The sequence below is a fragment of the Momordica charantia genome, assembly GCF_013281855.1.
Source record: "Momordica charantia cultivar OHB3-1 chromosome 9 unlocalized genomic scaffold, Mcharantia_2.0 BLBB01000009.1, whole genome shotgun sequence".
Lineage (NCBI taxonomy): Eukaryota > Viridiplantae > Streptophyta > Magnoliopsida > Cucurbitales > Cucurbitaceae > Momordica > Momordica charantia.
Window position 1 is genome coordinate 13,484,284 of NW_028275167.1, and position 19,342 is coordinate 13,503,625.

At 39.4% G+C, this 19,342-nt stretch overlaps 1 non-coding gene and 1 pseudogene across 1 annotated transcript; both read left to right on the forward strand.

Annotated features, from left to right (window-relative positions):
• The first annotated feature begins 4,234 nt into the window (after positions 1–4,234).
• Positions 4,235–4,836, forward strand: LOC111025397 (uncharacterized; annotated as a pseudogene).
• Positions 4,837–16,565: 11,729 nt separating this feature from the next.
• On the forward strand, positions 16,566–16,672 carry LOC148209019 (small nucleolar RNA R71). Its single transcript, XR_015787527.1, has one exon. It is a non-coding gene; the product is annotated as a small nucleolar RNA R71 (small nucleolar RNA).
• The last annotated feature ends 2,670 nt before the right edge of the window (positions 16,673–19,342 follow it).

Below are 19,342 nucleotides of genomic sequence, written 5' to 3' on the forward strand. Positions count from 1 at the left end.
CTTTTTCTTTGCCCCTATATAGGAAGTCCTTGTCCTTTTTACTGTTAAGCCTTTTTTCATCAGATGCAAAAGTCTTTTCCCAGTGAGGACACTGTCTCTCTTAAGTTTGGGGGGGACAGTCGTTATGTCAGTCATTGTTTCAGAAAGATAAAGTGTTATTATATTTGAAAAATCATGCTATTTTCTTTTGAAAAAGAGTCAGTTGGAAAGAAAGAAAGTGTTGAAAAGCACTTTGCTTAAAAAAAAAAAAAGAAGAAGAAGAAGAAGAAGAAGACAAAAGTTGCAAAAGAGTAAAAAAAAGTCTTGTTGAGAGAAAATAAAGTGGGGAAAAGACTTGTGTTAGAAAGAAAAGAGTGGTAAAAACAATGAGAGTTAAAGAAAATGTATTTATGATTTCCGAGTCCTACTGTAGACACCCATTTAGTTTTAGGTTGGGTGTTGACTTTGAAAATAGCAGTAAGGATGGTGATAAGTGACTTCGTGTTTCTCATTGTCGTCGTCTTATGACCTAGCTGTTAGTTTCAAAGTCTTTCTACGAGTAGTTGTGGTTGAAACCGATGTTAGTGTGTGGAAACCTCCGAAACTAGTAGCCGGTCTTTCAGATGTAAAAGTCTCAATGTAAAAAGGGAGTGTGCAGATTCCTTAGGGGTATTTGAAAATGTTTTCTGTTCTTGAAAGGAAAAATGATTTTGAAAGAGAAAGTTTTTATCATTTCAAACTTGGTTTATAGTGACTAAGCTTAAAAAGGCAATAGAATGGTAGGCTTTGACATCTTTTCCCTCAGACAATTTATGATTGAACATCTCGGTTGCTTTTACTTTACCTTGTCCATGTGTTAGAAAGCTGATTAAAGTTACTAAGTTTTGCTTGACGACAAGCAAAAAGTTAAGTTTGGGGGTGTGATTACGCTTGTTTACATGCGTAAAAACAAGGTTTTAGATGCTGTTTTTACTATATTTTAACTTTGTTTCGGACTTTTTCTCGGTCGTTTGAGTTCCAATTCATGCAAAATTTATATATGATGGTTTGTGGTTGGCTTATATTGTATTTATGACATTTTAGGACCATTTGGGAGTGCAAATTAATCAAAAGAAGCAAAAAGTCGGAAATATCATCATGGAAGGCGCCAGGCGCCTGCGTGGCTGCAGAAAAATTGGTTTTCTTCCAACTTTGCCCTTAATGAAACGCGTCTTCCAATGCATTTTGGTGGTTCCAACCGATGCATACGTGTAGAAGAAGTGTTCCACTATTAGTTTGAGCACGATTTAGTCAGTCAAAGGAGTTGGAAATGGGTGATCCACCAGCGTTTTAGGACCTACCTAACCAATTATGCACAGCTATAAATTCCAGCAGCTTCTCCACCAAATTCATCAAGCCTTGCTTCCTTCTCTTGATCATTCTCAGTGTTTCTTTGTTGCTTTCTAAGTACTTTTGAGTTGCTTTCATTAGTTGCTTTTAGTTTTTAAATCCCGAGCACTTTACATTCCTTTATTGAGCTCTGTTTTGTTTCCGTTGTTACTTAGTTATTTTCTACTTATTCAAATTTATAAAAATCCAACACTTAGCTTATCTTTACTTTGCCTTTACTTTATTTTTAGTTAAGAGAATTGTGTTTTTGGAGGAAAGAGCACGTGACACTCCCCCTTGCTTGAAAGAGAAGGGCGAAGCTCTCAATCCCGAGCAAAACTCTCCGTTAGTTAACTTTTGTTTTTCACACATGCATTTCAATTTCAACCATTTTACTTGCTGTATTTTCTTCAATATGTCTTTCTAAATTCCTGTCTCTAGCCTGGTTATGGATAGTTAGCCTTTTATTTCTAAAAACGATTGCTAAGAAGTAGTGTTTTTGCTTTCCACTCATTGCTCAACATGTTTTCCCAAAAAGTTAGGATTTAGAGAAGGCCACTGTAAGTCTTAACAAGTCAATACTGAAAAGGTTGCTTATTTGCATTGTTAAGTGGTTAAACCGAGGAGAGGAGCGCCTTAGACATAAGGGTTCCGGTTAAGTAGCCTAGACATAGGACCTTAACCCGAGGTTGCGACTATTTCCATCCTAAAACTAAGATATCTCTCATAATAGACATATTAGGGAATGTCTTAGGACTTTGAACTTGCTTAGACATAAGTCAAGTGAAAAGCGTAGTCGTTAGTTCCTAAAGTAAAATGCATATCGTCCTTAGTGTATCCTTAATTCTTTGTTGGCTAACTTGAAGTAATTCGGGCTAGGTTTTACCATTATAAGACCAAATCCCAAATTCAAAACCATTATTTGTGACCACTTCCCATTTTACAAGAATCACTCATTTCAACGTTCACTATTCATTAAAACTTTAGAGTTTGGAAATTATTTAGAAGTCCTTGAGGATCGATACATGGATACTCCATCCATTTTATATTACTCTGACAGGTGTGCGCTTGCATCTATAGAATTGTTACCACGCTTAGTGCGTGCGTTCAGCATAACCCCAGTCAGATATGAGTAGCGTTTCCATACTCCTCAGTCGTTGGAAGCTTGATGTATGCAATGGTTTGTACCAGACCATATATAGCTCATGCAATTGGCGTTGTCAGTTGATTTCTTTCCAATCCAGGCAGAGAACATTGGGAAGCAGTAAAATTGATTTTAAGATATCTCAGAGGTACTTCCAAAGTATGTTTAGAGGTTGGGAATGACAAAATTGTGCTAAATGGTTTTACAGATGCAGATATGGCCGGTGATGTTGATTCCAAAAAATCCACTTCGGGGTATCTGATTACTTTTGCAGGGGGATCTGTATCATGGCAATCCAAGTTACAGAAGTGTGTTGCTCTTTCAACTACAAAAGCTGAGTTTATAGCGGCAACCGAAGCTTGCAAAGAAATGCTTTGTATGAAGAAATTTTTTCAAGAGTTGGGCATTAAACAAGAGAGATATGTGTTGTACTGCGATAGTCAGAGTGCTATTCATCTCAGCAAGAATCTAAGCTTCCACTCGAAGTCCAAGCACATTGATGTCAGGTATCATTGGATTCGAGACATGTTGAATGAAAAGTTCTTAGAGATCGAAAAGATACACACAGATGATAATGGCTCGGATATGATGACAAAGACCTCACCCAGAGGAAAGCATGAAGCATGCAGACGGATAGCGGGCATGTTTAACCCTTCTGCGTAGTCGGGAGGGGAAGTTTGTTGGGTCCCGACATACATAAAGGGTCCAATTATTTTAGCCCATTTGTTTATGGATAAGTTTTGACTTATTGAAAAGAAAAATAATAATAATAATAAAACATAGAAATATGTGAAGCTTGTTGGGCAAGCTTGGGGGTTTTCTTTTGTGCTGTGTTTTCATGGGTCTCTGTAGAAGAACACAAGTGAAAAAAGTTGGGAGACAACTGAGGAGCTTCAGTGTGGGTGCGAAGAAGAGAAGAGGGAGAACTTCCTTTGTAGAAAGAAAATTGTGCAAGAGCTGAAGAAGAAGTTGGTCTGTTTGCCGGTTCGTTGTTGATTTAGTTTGCTCTTCTTTCATTTGAGTTTCTTTGTGTCGTCTTCACCGGTGAGACCTTTCCTTTGCTTGTTTTTTATTCCATCTTTGGTAGATGAAGGATGTTTGTGTATCCATTATTAGTCAGGCTCTCATTTGATGTATCTGTGTATCCTCTAGTTGCGACTAGGGAAGAAACTTTGTATAACCCATTATTCTTATAGTGGATGATTTTCGGAGCTGTCCCGTGGTTTTTCCCCTTACACTGAGGGATTTTCCATGTAAATCTTAGTGTCTCTACTTTTCTATTGTGTGCTTGTGATTTTATTTCTTGCAGAAAGTTATCGACTACATATTAGAAAATCCCAACATACCTTTCAAGTTTGAAAAAAAAAACAAAATATATAAAAAAAAAACTCATTTTATATTCTTCATTTCTAGATTTTAGAAAACACAAAACATGTTAATACATGAACCTAGACTAACTTCTAAAATCAAGCAGCTTCTATTCGTAACTTAGAGGTACAAGTTGGTCAGCTTGCCAACATGATGGTAGATAGGCTTCCACATAATTTGCCAAGTATAACAAAGGTCAATCCAATGGAGCACTGTAAGGCAATTACCTTGAGGAGTGGTAAGAAGTTGGTTGAACCATAGCAAAATAAGAAGCCTACAAAAGAAGTTCAACAAACAGAGATTACACTAGAACCATCCACTAAGATTGTTGAGGACACTGCGACACCACAGTTAGCCACCTCATCAGCCATTCCATTTCCTCGATGCCTCCAGAAAAACAAAAAGGATAAGCAGTTTAGTAAGTTTAGTGAAAATTTTAAGAAACTGCATATTAACATTCCTTTTGTAGATGCCCTCACACAAATGCCACAGTATATGAAATTCATGAAGGACATCTCGAAGAAGAAAAGAAAGTTGGAGGATTATGAAATGATCCCACTCACAGAGGAGTGTAGTGTCATACTACAAAGAAAGCTTCCATCCAAACTTAAAGATCCAGGAAGATTTTCTATTCCTTGTTCAATTGGTGATGTTGTCTTTGCAAATGTTTTATGTGACTTAGGAGCCAGTATTAACTTAATGCCTTTATCTGTTTTCAAGAAATTGGGATATGGAAAGGTGAGACCAACCACAATTTCATTGCAACTAGCTGATAGATCAATAAAGTACCGAAGAGGGATCATTGAAGACGTTCTTGTCAAAGTAGGGAAATTCATCTTTCCTGTGGACTTTGTAGTGTTGGATATGGAGGAAGATGAAACATGCCTATTATTCTGGGAAGACCTTTCTTGGCGACGGGAAGAGCGAAGATTGATGTAGAGTTGGGAGAGCTGAAACTAAGGGTTCAAGACGAGTGAGTCATTTTCAAAGTTTTCAAACATTCCGACCCTTTTTATAACCTCACGAGTTGCTCTTGCATCATTGAGGCGAGATCACCATCATCCCCATCTTCTTCTAAGTCATATGCATAATACTACTGTTTTAAACCACCTTGAAGAGGAGAAGAAAAGTCACGCTAAAGACTATAAATCAAGCGCTATTGGGATGCAACCCAAATGTTTCTTTTGCAACTTTTGTTTATATTTTCTTTTATTTTTCTTTATTTTTTATTTTTGGTTTTATTTCTTTCTAAATTTACTTTTTGAATGTAGGAAAGATAGCAAGGTAAAACAAAAAAAAAAAAAGAAAGAAAAAGAAGAAGTCATCGGAGTTATTGGATTTTTTTAAAGTCGTGCCACTCAGGGAAGTCTCAGTATCCCATATCCTTATTTTATTTGATTATTTGCTTGTCCTTTATGCATTTTCATACATTGGGGACAATGCATGATTTAAGATTTTCTTGACCGGGGACTTCATACTACATAGGTGAGAATTCAAAAAAGTAATTTTGAAGTTGGCAAGAATTGCGGATAATTTTTCTAAATTTCATATAAAATATCTATCGAACATTAATCTTTTTAGTACAATAAGTGAGAGTGGAGGTTTCAAACTCACCACCTTTTAGTATGAGATAATGTCAATTACTGATCAGCTAAGTTGGCTCTACAAGAACATTAATAATAATAGAATAAAAAAACTAATCTCCAAATAGTAAAACTAATAATATATAATGTAAAGATAATAAAAATGTACCTTGGATAATTAAAATTGTAAACTTTTTTAGATGATGCAAAATTGAAATTAAAACTTATATAAAATAAGAAGAATATTGAATATATAAAATGATGGTTTAAAGACGGAAAAAATATATCAGTACAAGACTTTATTAAAAAAATATATATTACCCATTTGTAACGACAACGATAATGTATAAATGACAAACAAAAGCATTTGAATTGTCAGCAACAATTAAATCATAAAGGTTCGACCAACTTTTATATATATCTGTATATGTATAATTGATATATTTGGTTGTTGGTAAAAATTCTGACATAGAAAATTTGCCAATTCTCTTAATTTTTCATTTTTTTAAATTGACCTAATCTATGATTTCTTTTTCTTCTTCAAAAATAAAATTGATAATTTTATTTTATTTTATAAAACTCAAAAAAAAAACTAAATCTGAAAAATTAAGGGAATCACGAATTAGGCTTGAACACGGGTACCGGAAGAATAAGAATAAAAAAAAGGGAAAAAATAAGAATTAAAAAACAAAAATACAAAATAAAACAAAATAAATCGTAATATTGGAGTCTAACTGTTTATGCAAGGATATGCACAACAGTGTATTTCAGATTGCAGCTCGAACTCGGCCTCCGGACCGACCTGAATACTTGGGCGGACCTGCACAAAAAGGTGAGCACTCCGACGATCAAGTCAGTATAGGTCGGATTCCCAGTTTAGTTCGAGGTCAGAAATCATCGTACCTGATCGTGGAGTGAGGTCCTCTACTTATGGGTGGTAGTCCAGCTAATCTCGCGACGGTTACACCCGGTAATCTCAGGACCGTCGGTTACACCCGGTAATCTCGGGACCGACAGTTACACCTGATAATCACGCCGCTGACAGTAGCTCACATCGGCCCCCACCGAGCTTTCCGGTAGGTCGGACCTCGGCCAGGTTCACCTCGGCCCTCATACTTAGCATCTGTCGACGCTAGTGGTGGTGATCTCGGCGGTCCGAGCTGGGCATGACTCATGAGTCATCTTGGAGCGCCAATAGGGGTCCTCCACGTGTCCAGGGTATTCTCTTCCCCAGACATTGGCCCCCTCTCTGTCTGGTCCGATCTCGACCTGGCAGAGAAGTTCATTCGACTTGCTTTGGACGCGTGGCGGCTTCCTATTTGTGGGAAAATATAACCGTTGTGGTAGATTTATCGTCGGAATATTCAAATATTCCGACGTTTCGGATCTTAGGGAGGATCCTAGCCGCTCGTTGATTACACGTGTACGGTGGGGAAATTTTTCCAACGAGCTATAAATACCCCCAATCCTTCAGGTCATACCTTACGTTCCCTGAATTCCTGGAGTTCGATCTGAAGGTAGCTCGAACCCTTGGTAGGTCGGTCTCTTCCCTCACTTTCTCTTTCGAACGTAGTTGCCATGTCGTCCTCTTTTAGCAGCAACCTAGGATCCGATGAAGATTTAGCTCGTAGGTTAGAGTCCGAGCTCGAGGAGATAGAAAACTTTAGGTTCTTCGATGACGGGGAGGATAGTGATGCCTCCACCTCGGGTCAGGGTTTGGAATACCCTTCTAGGATACCCGAGCACTACCTCGGATCCCTTCGTAAGGGGTTCGCTATCCCTGAGAACATCCTCCTTAGGATTCCGGAGGAGGGGGAGAGAGCTGACAATCCTCCGGAGGGATGGGTCACTCTCTACTTCAAAATGTTTGAGTACGACCTCAGACTTCCCCTTTACCCTTTCGTCCAAGAGTTTCTTTTCCGAACTGAGCTGGCTCCGGCTCAAGTGGCCCCCAATGGGTGGGGTGTCATTTTCGCTTTGGCCATCTTTTTTTGGCTACGAGCTCGGGATAGTGAAGAGGCCGAGCTGTTAGACGTAGACCAGCTCCTCGCGTGCTTCGAAGCGAAAAGGATAGCTAAGAAGCCTGGTCGGTTCTATATGTGCGCAAGGAAAGGCGCAGGCGGTATAGTTAAGGGGCCGACCTCCATCAAGGGATGGGTGAGGAAGTGGTTCTACGCTTCTGGGGAATGGCTTGCAAAGGACGAGTCAGGTCGTTCCTTCTTTGACGTCCCCACTAGGTTTGGGAACCTAGGTACGGAGTAGTTCTTACTTTTTGTGATTTTCATTTCTGTCATTCAGGTCTAACTCAAATTTTGTCTTTGTGCAGTTTCAATCCGACCAGTCCCCGAGCTTACGCAAGCCTCCTTCGACACGTTGAAATATTACAAGGAGCGCTTTCCGAGGGGTAGGAAGGTCGGAACCTTGGTGACCGACAAGCTGCTGCTTGAGTCTGGGCTGCTAGATTACAACCCCGCAGTTCGTCCCATTGAATCCTCAAGACCGAACTCAGAACTTGGTATGCCGAGCTTGCTTCCCCCTTTTTTACTCTAACCTTGTGTTGACCCCTGTTTCCATTTTGCAGCCATGGTTTGCGGATTTGCAAGCAACGTGAAGCGCAAGTCCAAGGGCCGAGCCCATGCTCTTGAGGCCGCCCAGAGTTCGAAACCTGCCACTCCTACTGTGGTAGGGCCTGCCTCGGAAGATCCAGCCCCAATGATCAAGCTGGAGTCTTCTGGGGGTCCTTCGAGGGAGAAGCGCCCCAGGGATCAGACCGAGGCGGTGGACGCCTTGCCCTTGGGCGAGGAGGTGAGGGAGGAAGTCCCTCTGAAGCGAAGGAAGAAGAAGAAGAAGACGACCTCCCCCTTGGAGGTCGGAGCTCGTGGGGTCTTGCCTGCTAGCTTCGCAGATGGGTGGACAATCCTGAGGCCAGGATGGGCGGGACGTCCGATGTGACGGCACGGTTCAGAGTTGAGCCGTCAAGTTCTGGGGTGAGGGATGACTGGGCGTTTATGCTGAACGCATGCACTAAGCGTGGTAACAATTATATAGATGCAAGCGCACACCTGTCAGAGTAATATAAAATGGATGGAGTATCCAAGTATCGATCCTCAAGGACTTCTAAATAATTTCCAAACTCTGAAGTTTTAAAGAATAGTGAATGTTGAAATGAGTGATTCTTGTAAAATGGGAAGTGGTCACAAATAATGGTTTTGGATTTGGGATTTGGACTTATAATGATAAAACCTAGCCCGAATTACTTCAAGTTAGCCAACAAAGAATCAAGGATATGCTAAGGACGATATGCATTTCACTTTAGGAACCAACGACTACGCTTTTCACTTGACTTATGTCTAAGCAAGTTCAAAGTCCTAAGACATTCCCTAATATGTCTATTACGAGAGATATCTTAGTTTTAGGATGGAAATAATCGCAACCTCGGGTTAAGGTCCTATGTCTAGGCTACTTAAGCGGAACCCTTATGTCTAAGGCGCTCCTCTCCTTGGTTTAACCACTCAACAATGCAAATAAGCAACCTTTTCAGTATTGACTTGTTAAGACTTACAGTGGCCTTCTCTAAATCCTAACTTTTTGGGAAAACATGTTGAGCAATGAATGGAAAGTAAAAACACTACTTCTTAGCAACTCTTATTAGAAATAAAAGGCTAACTATCCATAACCGGGCTAGAGACGGGAATTTAGAAAGACATATTGAAGAAAATACAGCAAGTAAAACGGTTGAATGTGGAATGCATGTGTGAAAAACAAAAGTTAACTAACAGAGAGTTTTTATCGGGATTGAGAGCTTCGCCCTTCTCTTTCAAGCAAGGGAGAGTGTCACGTGCTCTTTCCTCCAAAAACACAACTCTCTTAACTAAAAATAAAGTAAAGGCAAAGGGAAGATAAGCAAAGTGCTAGATTTTTATATATTTGAATAAGTAGAAAACAACTAAGTACAAATGGAAACAAAACAAAGCTCAATAAAAGAATGTAAAGTGCTCGGGATTTAAAAACCAAAAGCAACTAATGAAAGCAACTCAAAAGTACTTAGAAAGCAACAAAGAAACACTAAAAATGATCAAGAGAAGGAAGCAAGGCTTGATGATTTTGGTGGAGAAGTTGCTTGGAATTTATAGCTGTGCAGAATTGGTTAGGTAGGTCTTAAAACGATGGTGAATCACCCATTTCCAACTCTTTTGACTGACCAAATCGTGCTCAAACTGATAGTGGAACACTTCTTCTACACGTATGCATCGGTTGGAACCACCAAAACGCATTGGAAGACGCGTTTCATTAAGGGCAAAGTTGGAAGAAAACCAGTTTTTCTGCAGGCTTCCCAGGCGCCTGGCGCCTCCCATGTAAGTTTTTCCGTCTTTTTGCTTCTTTTGATTAATTTGCACTCCCAAATGGTCCTAAAATGTCATAAATACAATATAAGCCAACCACAAACCATAATATATGAATTTTGCATGAATTGGAACTCAAACGATCGAGAAAAATCCGAAACAAAGCTGAAACATTGTAAAAACAGCATCTAAAACCTTCTTTTTACGCATGTAAACAAGCGTAATCACACCCCCAAACTTAACTTTTTGCTTGTCCTCAAGCAAAACTTAGCAACTTTAATCAGCTTTCTAACACATGGACAAGGAAAAGCAAAAGCAACCGAGATGTTCAATCATAAATTGTCTCAGGGAAAAGATGTCAGAGCCTACCATTCTATTGCCTTTGTAAACTTAGTCACTATAAACCAAGTTTGAAATGATAAAAACTTTTTCTTTCAAAATCTTTTTTCTCTTTCAAAAACAGAAAACGTTTTCAAATACCCCTAAGAAATCTGCACACTCCCTCCTTACACTAAGACTTTTACATCTGACAGACCGGCTACTAGCCCCTGAGGTTTCCACACACTAACATCGGTTTCAACCACAGCTACTCGTAGAAAGACTTTGAACTAACAGCTAGGTCATAAAACGACGACAATGAGAAACACGAAGTCACTTATCACCATCTTTACTGCTATTTTCAAAGTCAACACCCAACCTAAAACTAAATGGGTGTCTACAGTAGGACTCGGGAATCATAAATACATTTTCTTTAACTCTCATTGTTTTTACCGCTCTTTTCTTTCTAATACAAGTCTTTTCCCTACTCTTATTTTCTCTCAACAAGACTTTTTTTACTCTTTTGCAAATTTTTTTTATTGTTTGTTGTGTTTTTTTTTTCTTTTCAACACTTTCTTTTTTTAATAGCATTTGTTTTTCCAACTGACTCTTTTTCAAAAGAAAATAGCATGATTTTTCAAATATAAATAACATCTTATCTTTCTGAAACAACGACTGACACAACGACTGTCCCCCCCAAACTTAAGAGAGACAGTGTCCTCACTGGGAAAAGACTTTTGCATCAGATGAAAAAAAGCTTAACAGTAAAAAGGACAAGGACTTCCTATATAGGGGCAAAGAAAAAGCTTAAAGTCTGTAAAGATCAAAAAGACATAAAAGAAAATGAGTTTATCACATAAACAAAGGAAATAGCTCAAAGCTTAGTCAGGCATAGAACAGAAAACTCAACAATCTCTTATAATCATCATCAACATGAAATCACATGCACAGCACAGATGCTTCAAAATAGGCATGTGAAAAGCTAAACTAAGGTTAAGTGAAGGCATACTTTAAGTGATCAGAAGATAAACGATACTAATTTATTCATGCTTCAACTGAGCTCGAAACATAATCAATACAAAAAAACATGCGTAGTAATGCTAGAATATGCAAACTACGTCATTAACCAAAAGAATAAAACACAAAAAATAGCAAAGAAGGAACCTCCCCTTCATGAAGTCGGAGGTTGTGGACTAGGATCAGTGTCAGTGCTGGGAGATGGATGACCAAGGATAGCAGCTAGCGCTGGAGGCCATGAAGGTAAAACCGCAAAATCCAATGAAGTCCGTAAGTTGTAGATATGTTGCACGACTTCTCGAACCTGAGAGTTTTCGAAATGCTGGAAAAACAGGGCAGGCGCCAGGCGCCTGCATAATTCTTTTTTTTTTTCAACGTTTTTTTTCCTTTTTTTTTTTTTCAACGTTTTCACAAACATTCTCTTAATAAGAAAAACTTTATAATTAAACAAAAAGAAAATACAAGATACAAAGACTTCCTTCCTTTACTTTTGTTCTTTCAAAAACGGATAAGAAGGAAAAAAAACATTTTTCGCAAAAATTTATTGACCTGAAAGTTGAATAGAGGTTTTTCCTCTATCCACTGGTTCTCCAAAATACGGCTTAAGTCTCTGCCCATTTACTTTAAAAACATTTCCCTTAGAGTCAACTAGATCCACTGCCCCATATGGGTAGACTTTAAAAATTTGAAAGGGACCAGACCATCTAGACTTAAGTTTTCCAGGGAAAAGTTTCAACCTAGAGTTGAATAACAGAACCAGATCACCTTCTTGAAGATTGTTCGGCCGAAGACGCCTATCATGCCACTGTTTAGTTTTTTCCTTAAACAACTTAGCATTCTCATAAGAAAAGTGTCTGTGTTCTTCTAATTCCAACAATTGTAACTTCCTCGCTTCACCTGCAGCCAACAAATCAAAATTTAATTTCTTAGTAGCCCAAAATGCTTTATATTCTAGCTCAAGAGGCAAATGACATGCTTTTCCAAAAACTAGCCTATAGGGGGACATGCCGAGGGGAGTCTTAAATGCTGTCCTATATGCCCAAAGTGAATCATCAAGCTTAAAAGACCAATCCCTACGGTTAAGATTTACAGTTTTTTCTAAAATGTTTTTTATCTCCCTATTAGATATTTCGGCTAACCCATTCGACTGAGGATGATATGCTGTTGCAACCCTATGACGCACATTGTATTTAGTCAGCAACTTTTGCATAGACCTATTCACAAAATGAGCCCCCCCATCGCTTATCAGACAACGCGGGGTTCCATAACGCGTAAAAATGTGCTTTTACAGAAAACGAATAACAACTTTGGAATCATTGGTAGCAGTTGCAATGACTTCTATCCATTTCGAAACATAATCTACTGCTAACAATATATAAAGCTTACCATTAGAAGATGGAAATGGACCCATAAAATCTATACCCCACACATCAAATATTTCAATCTCCAGGATCGGGGTTTGAGGCATTTCGTGGCGTTTAGATATATTACCTGTCCGTTGGCATTTGTCACAAACCTGGGCAAACTTATGTGCATCTTTGAACAGAGTGGGCCAAAAGAACCCACTTTGCAAAACTTTGGCTGCGGTTTTGTGTCCTGCAAAATGTCCTCCATATGGAGACATATGACAAGCGTCTAATATCGCCTCGTGCTCTTCTTCTGCGACACACCTGCGTAAGATATTGTCAGGTCCTAGCTTATATAAAAAAGGCTCATCCCAACGATAAAATCGAACTTCATTTAGAAATTTCTTTACCTGTTGCTTGTTGAACTCATAAGGAACTATTCGACTTACCAAATAATTTGCTATATCGGCATACCACGGAACTGAATCAACTCGCAAGAGTTGCTCGTCAATAAACTGTTCACGTATAACAGTTCCATCATCACAGAGCGGGGATTCCAATCTAGACAGGTGATCAGCAACTTGGTTTTCAGTACCCTTCCTGTCCCTAACTTCAATATCAAACTCTTGAAGTAACAAAATCCACCGTATCAAACGTGGTTTAGCATCTTTTTTAGCAAATAAATATTTTAAAGCAGAATGGTCAGTAAAAACAATGACTTTTGTGCCTATCAAGTAAGACCTAAACTTATCAAAGGCGAACACAACTGCTAACAGTTCCTTTTCAGTAGTAGTGTAATTGAGTTGTGCACCGGTCAGAGTCTTACTAGCATAATACACAGGATGCAAGATCTTGTTTTTACGTTGTCCTAACATAGCTCCTATTGCATAATCACTGGCATCACATATGAGCTCAAAAGGTAAATCCCAATTAGGTTCGATAATTATAGGGGCTGAACTTAGAGCAACTTTCAACATTTCAAATGATTTTAAACAGTCATCATCAAAAAAAATGGTCTATCATGTTCTAACAATTGACACAAGGGTTTAGAAATTTTAGCAAAGTCTTTTATAAAGCGGCGGTAAAATCCCCCATGCCCTAAAAAACTTCTAATCCCTTTGACATTTGTAGGAGGAGGTAGCTTTGAAATGATGTCTATCTTAGCGTGGTCTACCTCTATTCCTTGGTTGGAAATTTTGTGACCCAAAACAATACCCTCTTGTACCATGAAATGACACTTCTCCCAATTTAGGACTAGGTTTGTTTGTTCACATCTCTCCAATACTCTCTCCAAATTAACTAAACAAGCGTCGAAAGAATTTCCAAAAACAGAAAAGTCATTCATAAAAACTTCTAGAATATTTTCTACCATGTCAGAGAAGATGGCCATCATACACCTCTGAAAAGTCGCGGGTGCATTGCATAGTCCAAAGGGCATTCGCCTAAAAGCGAACGTACCATACGGACACGTAAATGTTGTCTTCTCTTGGTCTTCTGGAGCAATAGTAATTTGATTATAACCCGAATATCCATCTAAAAAACAATAGAAATCCTTACCTGCCAGACGGTCGAGCATCTGGTCAATAAACGGGAGAGGAAAATGGTCTTTCTTTGTTACCTTGTTGAGTTTGCGATAATCAATGCAAACTCTCCACCCGCTCACAGTTCGGGTTGAGATGAGCTCATTCTCCTCGTTGGCCACCACGGTTATACCCCCTTTCTTTGGTACACACTGTACTGGGCTTACCCAGCTGCTGTCGGATATTGGGTATATAACACCGGCGTCAAGCCATTTAAGAATTTCTTTCCTTACAACCTCTTTCATCTTCGGGTTCAACCGCCTTTGACTCTCAATAGAGTTCTTAGCATCTTCTTCCAATAGAATTTTGTGCATGCAAAAGGCTGGGCTTATCCCTCGGATATCTGCTATCGTCCATCCAATGGCCTTTTTGTGCTTCTCCAAAATCTGCAATAAAGAATATTCATTAGTAGGTGATAAATTGGAAGCTATAATAACTGGTAAAGTGTCGTTATCCCCTAGATACGCATATTTCAAATGCGACGGCAATGGCTTCTGCTCCAACGTGGGTGGTTCCACTATGGACGGAAGTAACGACTTGCATTCTTCTTTTTGTATTTTTTCAATAGGATTAGCCATATCTTCTGGTCCTTCTGCTATCTTATCAAGCTCTTCTTCAATCTCTGTAACTAATAAGTCATAAAACTCATCAAACATAATAGGATTCAAGCTATTTATAGCAGAGCACTCTTCAAAGTCTCCTGGTAATTTCATGGCGTCTAGAACGTTAAATTTAACTTCTTCATTATTTACCCTCATTGTAATTTCTCCCTTCCTCACATTAAAAACTGTATCCCCAGTGGCTAGAAATGGTCTTCCCAAAATAATGGGAACGTCTAAGTCTGCCTCGCAATCTAGAATGATAAAGTCCGCAGGGAAAATGAATTTGTCCACCTGGACTAAAACATCTTCTATCTTTCCATTGATGGGTGGTGAGGTCCCATATTGACTATCATGAGGTCTTTTCTTGTAGCTGGTCCATTCATAAGTTTTTCCTCGATTCATCTTTCCATGAATTGCTGAAAATGAAAATAAGTTCATAAAAATTCAAGATCTAATAAATCAACATCTGCTAGTTGGAGGGTAACCGTAGTAGGTCTAGCTTCTCCTATGCCTAAAGATTTGAAAACTGATAATGGCATAAGATTAATGCTAGCGCCTAGATCACATAATGCCCTACCTAAGTTTTTTCCTCCTATGGAACATGGAATGGTAAAACTGCCAGGATCATTACATTTCATGGGTAGCGGGCTGCCTACAGCTTCACTACTACATTTTGTCATGGCTACCAGTTCATGCTCTCCTATTTTTTTCTTCCTAGAAACTATATCTTTCAAAAACTTAGCATAATTTGGCATATGTTCTAGAGCATCTACTAATGGTATATTTATATGCAGTTGTTTTAAAATATCTAAAAATTTTCTAAACTGGGAATCATTATTTTTCTTTACTAATCTTTGTGGAAACGGGGGAGTAGGGGTAAAAGAAGGCTGTACCTGTGGAGGAACACTCGGGGTGTCCTCATTACCTTTTCTAATATTTTCTTTTTCTGGTGTTGTTGGATTTTCTGGTATCTTTACAATTGGTTCAGTGGACGGAATCTGTACATCTGTTGTTGGCATTGTTGGTCCATCATATGCCAGTCCACTCCTGAGGGTGACAGCTTTGCACTGTTCTTTCCCTTCTCGTTTTGGTAATTCAGTATGGCCTGGAAAAGAACCTTGTGGTCTATTCTTCAATTCATTGGCGAGCTGTCCCAATTGGGTCTCGAAATTCCTCATTGATGCCACTTGGGATTGTATCACTGCGTCGGTTCGGGCCATGTACTCCTTCATCATATTCTCAAGATTTGAGTTGTTATTTTGAACTGGTGGAGTATGTGTTCTTTGATTGTACTGCTGTTGCGGTGGTGGGATGTATTGCTGTGTAGGTGGAACATAGGGCTGCTTGTTCTGTTGGCTCTGCCCTTGATTAAAACCGCTCGAACCTCCTTGTCCTCCCCATGAGAAATTAGGGTGGTGCCTCCAACCTGGGTTGTAAGTGTTCGAATATGGGTTAAAGTTCCTATTGTTCCCATGTCCTACATAAAAAACGGAAGCAGGGTTATGTGGACAATTATCATAAATATGGTTTTCACTGCAAAATGAACAAATGAGATCGTTGACTTGGCAAACAGGGGCAGGAGTGCAATAATCCGACTGCACAGGTTGTATCGGCGTGGCTAATGGATTTTTTATTCCCAATGCCATCTCTTTCAGCCTCTGGTTCATTGTAACCATCTCTTTTTGCATCGAGGTCGCAATGTCCAGAGCCAAAACTCCAGCTGGATCTTGCTTCTTTGGTGCTGCCCTAGATCTTTGCGAACACCATAGTTCGTTGTGTGAAGCTAAGTCATTTAGGATGTCAACTATCTCGTTGAATGTCTTCTTTGTAAAGGCTCCGTTGGCAGCATTGTTTAGCATCATCTTAGTAGGATGATCTAAGCCTCTAAAGAAATGTTCTATCTGGATGCATGCCGGCAAGCCATGGTTCGGACATTTACTGATTAGTTCTTTAAATCTCTCCCACGCCTCGTGAACAGGTTCACGATCATACTGTCTAAAGAAGATGATCTCCTCTCTGATATCAGCGTGGCGAGTAGGTGGGAAGAATTTTGTTAAGAACTTCTCCACTAACGACCCCCATGTGGTGATGGATCCCGGTGGAAATGCATTGAGCCATGCTCTAGCTTGGTCCTTCAAAGAAAATGGAAAAAGTGTTAGTCTCAGAGCATCGTCTGTTATACCAGGTAATCGAAATGCATTGCAATTTGAATGAACGATTTCAGATGATCATGTGGATCCTCATGTTCCTGCCCTCCAAAATGTCCAATTGTCTGCAACATTTGGAACATCATTGGTTTAAGCTCAAAGTTTGCGTGGGCTGGAATAGGGTTGACTATCCCTGAATCAAAGTTCTGAAAAGCCGTGGCGGCATATTCTCGCATTGCCACGTCTCTGTTGTCCGCCATCTGGATATGGTTGAATTCATCATTTCTTGCATGATCCCTCATATTACCGTTAACAGCAGGTGGATCAACCGGATCACGAGGTGGAATATCTGCCATTGATGTGCTCGTACTCTCTACCTCACTTTCAGGACTGATTTCACCTTGTCTCTCTTTTTGCTTTTCTAGTTGTTTTCCAAGTCTTTGCTCCTTTCGAGTTTTTCGAAGGGTCCGCTCAATCTCAGGGTCAAGGGGTAGAAGAAAAGATCTTGTGCTCATGCACTTTAACTTACCCTTGTGAGATAAACGACCAAAAATATAGAACAAAAACGGTGGATGGAAATTACACCCAACAACAATTCACAAAAATAAAAACTAAAAGAATTTGAAAATAATTTTAAAACTAAAGTCCCCGGCAACGGCGCCAAAAACTTGACTGGGCGTTTATGCTGAACGCACGCACTAAGCGTGGTAACAATTATATAGATGCAAGCGCACACCTGTCAGAGTAATATAAAATGGATGGAGTATCCAAGTATCGATCCTCAAGGACTTCTAAATAATTTCCAAACTCTGAAGTTTTAAAGAATAGTGAATGTTGAAATGAGTGATTCTTGTAAAATGGGAAGTGGTCACAAATAATGGTTTTGGATTTGGGTTTTGGTCTTATAATGATAAAACCTAGCCCGAATTACTTCAAGTTAGCCAACAAAGAATCAAGGATATGCTAAGGACGATATGCATTTCACTTTAGGAACCAACGACTACGCTTTTCACTTGACTTATGTCTAAGCAAGTTCAAAGTCCTAAGACATTCCCTAATATGTCTATTACGAGAGATATCTTAGTTTTAGGATGGAAATAGTCGCAACCTCGGGTTAATGTCCTATGTCTAGGCTACTTAAGCGGAACCCTTATGTCTAAGGCGCTCCTCTCCTCGGTTTAACCACTCAACAATGCAAATAAGCAACCTTTTCAGTATTGACTTGTTAAGACTTACAGTGGCCTTCTCTAAATCCTAACTTTTTGGGAAAACATGTTGAGCAATGAATGGAAAGTAAAAACACTACTTCTTAGCAACCCTTATTAGAAATAAAAGGCTAACTATCCATAACCGGGCTAGAGACGGGAATTTAGAAAGACATATTGAGAAAATACAGCAAGTAAAACGGTTGAATGTGGAATGCATGTGTGAAAAACAAAAGTTAACTAACAGAGAGTTTTTATCGGGATTGAGAGCTTCGCCCTTCTCTTTCAAGCAAGGGAGAGTGTCACGTGCTCTTTCCTCCAAAAACACAACTCTCTTAACTAAAAATAAAGTAAAGGCAAAGGGAAGATAAGCAAAGTGCTAGATTTTTATATATTTGAATAAGTAGAAAATAACTAAGTACAAATGGAAACAAAACAAAGCTCAATAAAAGAATGTAAAGTGCTCGGGATTTAAAAACCAAAAGCAACTAATGAAAGCAACTCAAAAGTACTTAGAAAGCAACAAAGAAACACTAAAAATGATCAAGAGAAGGAAGCAAGGCTTGATGATTTTGGTGGAGAAGTTGCTTGGAATTTATAGCTGTGCAGAATTGGTTAGGTAGGTCCTAAAACGATGGTGAATCACCCATTTCCAACTCTTTTGACTGACCAAATCGTGCTCAAACTGATAGTGGAACACTTCTTCTACACGTATGCATCGGTTGGAACCACCAAAACGCATTGGAAGACGCGTTTCATTAAGGGCAAAGTTGGAAGAAAACCAGTTTTTCTGCAGGCTTCCCAGGCGCCTGGCGCCTCCCATGTAAGTTTTTCCGTCTTTTTGCTTCTTTTGATTAATTTGCACTCCCAAATGGTCCTAAAATGTCATAAATACAATATAAGCCAACCACAAACCATAATATATGAATTTTGCATGAATTGGAACTCAAACGATCGAGAAAAATCCGAAACAAAGCTGAAACATTGTAAAAACAGCATCTAAAACCTTCTTTTTAAGCATGTAAACAAGCGTAATCAAGGGACCAGGTGTCCCGCATTTCGGCCGCAAGTTTGGACCGCTGCCTAAGGAGGGCGTCCAAATTTGTGAGCGACCCAGGGTCCGTTCTGCAGAGGACCATCGACTACGCCGCTGAGGTAAGATTGGTGTTTTTGCTCGATTTACCTAGCAGGTAGCTCGGTCTAACTTCTTTTTTGTACCTTTCCTCAAGCATTCGTTGCTTCCATTCAATCGGCTCTGGCCGTGAAGGATGAGCTGCTGAAGGCTCACTCTGAGGTGGAAATTTTGAAGGCCGTGGTGGAGACCAAGGCCGAGCTGCTGAAG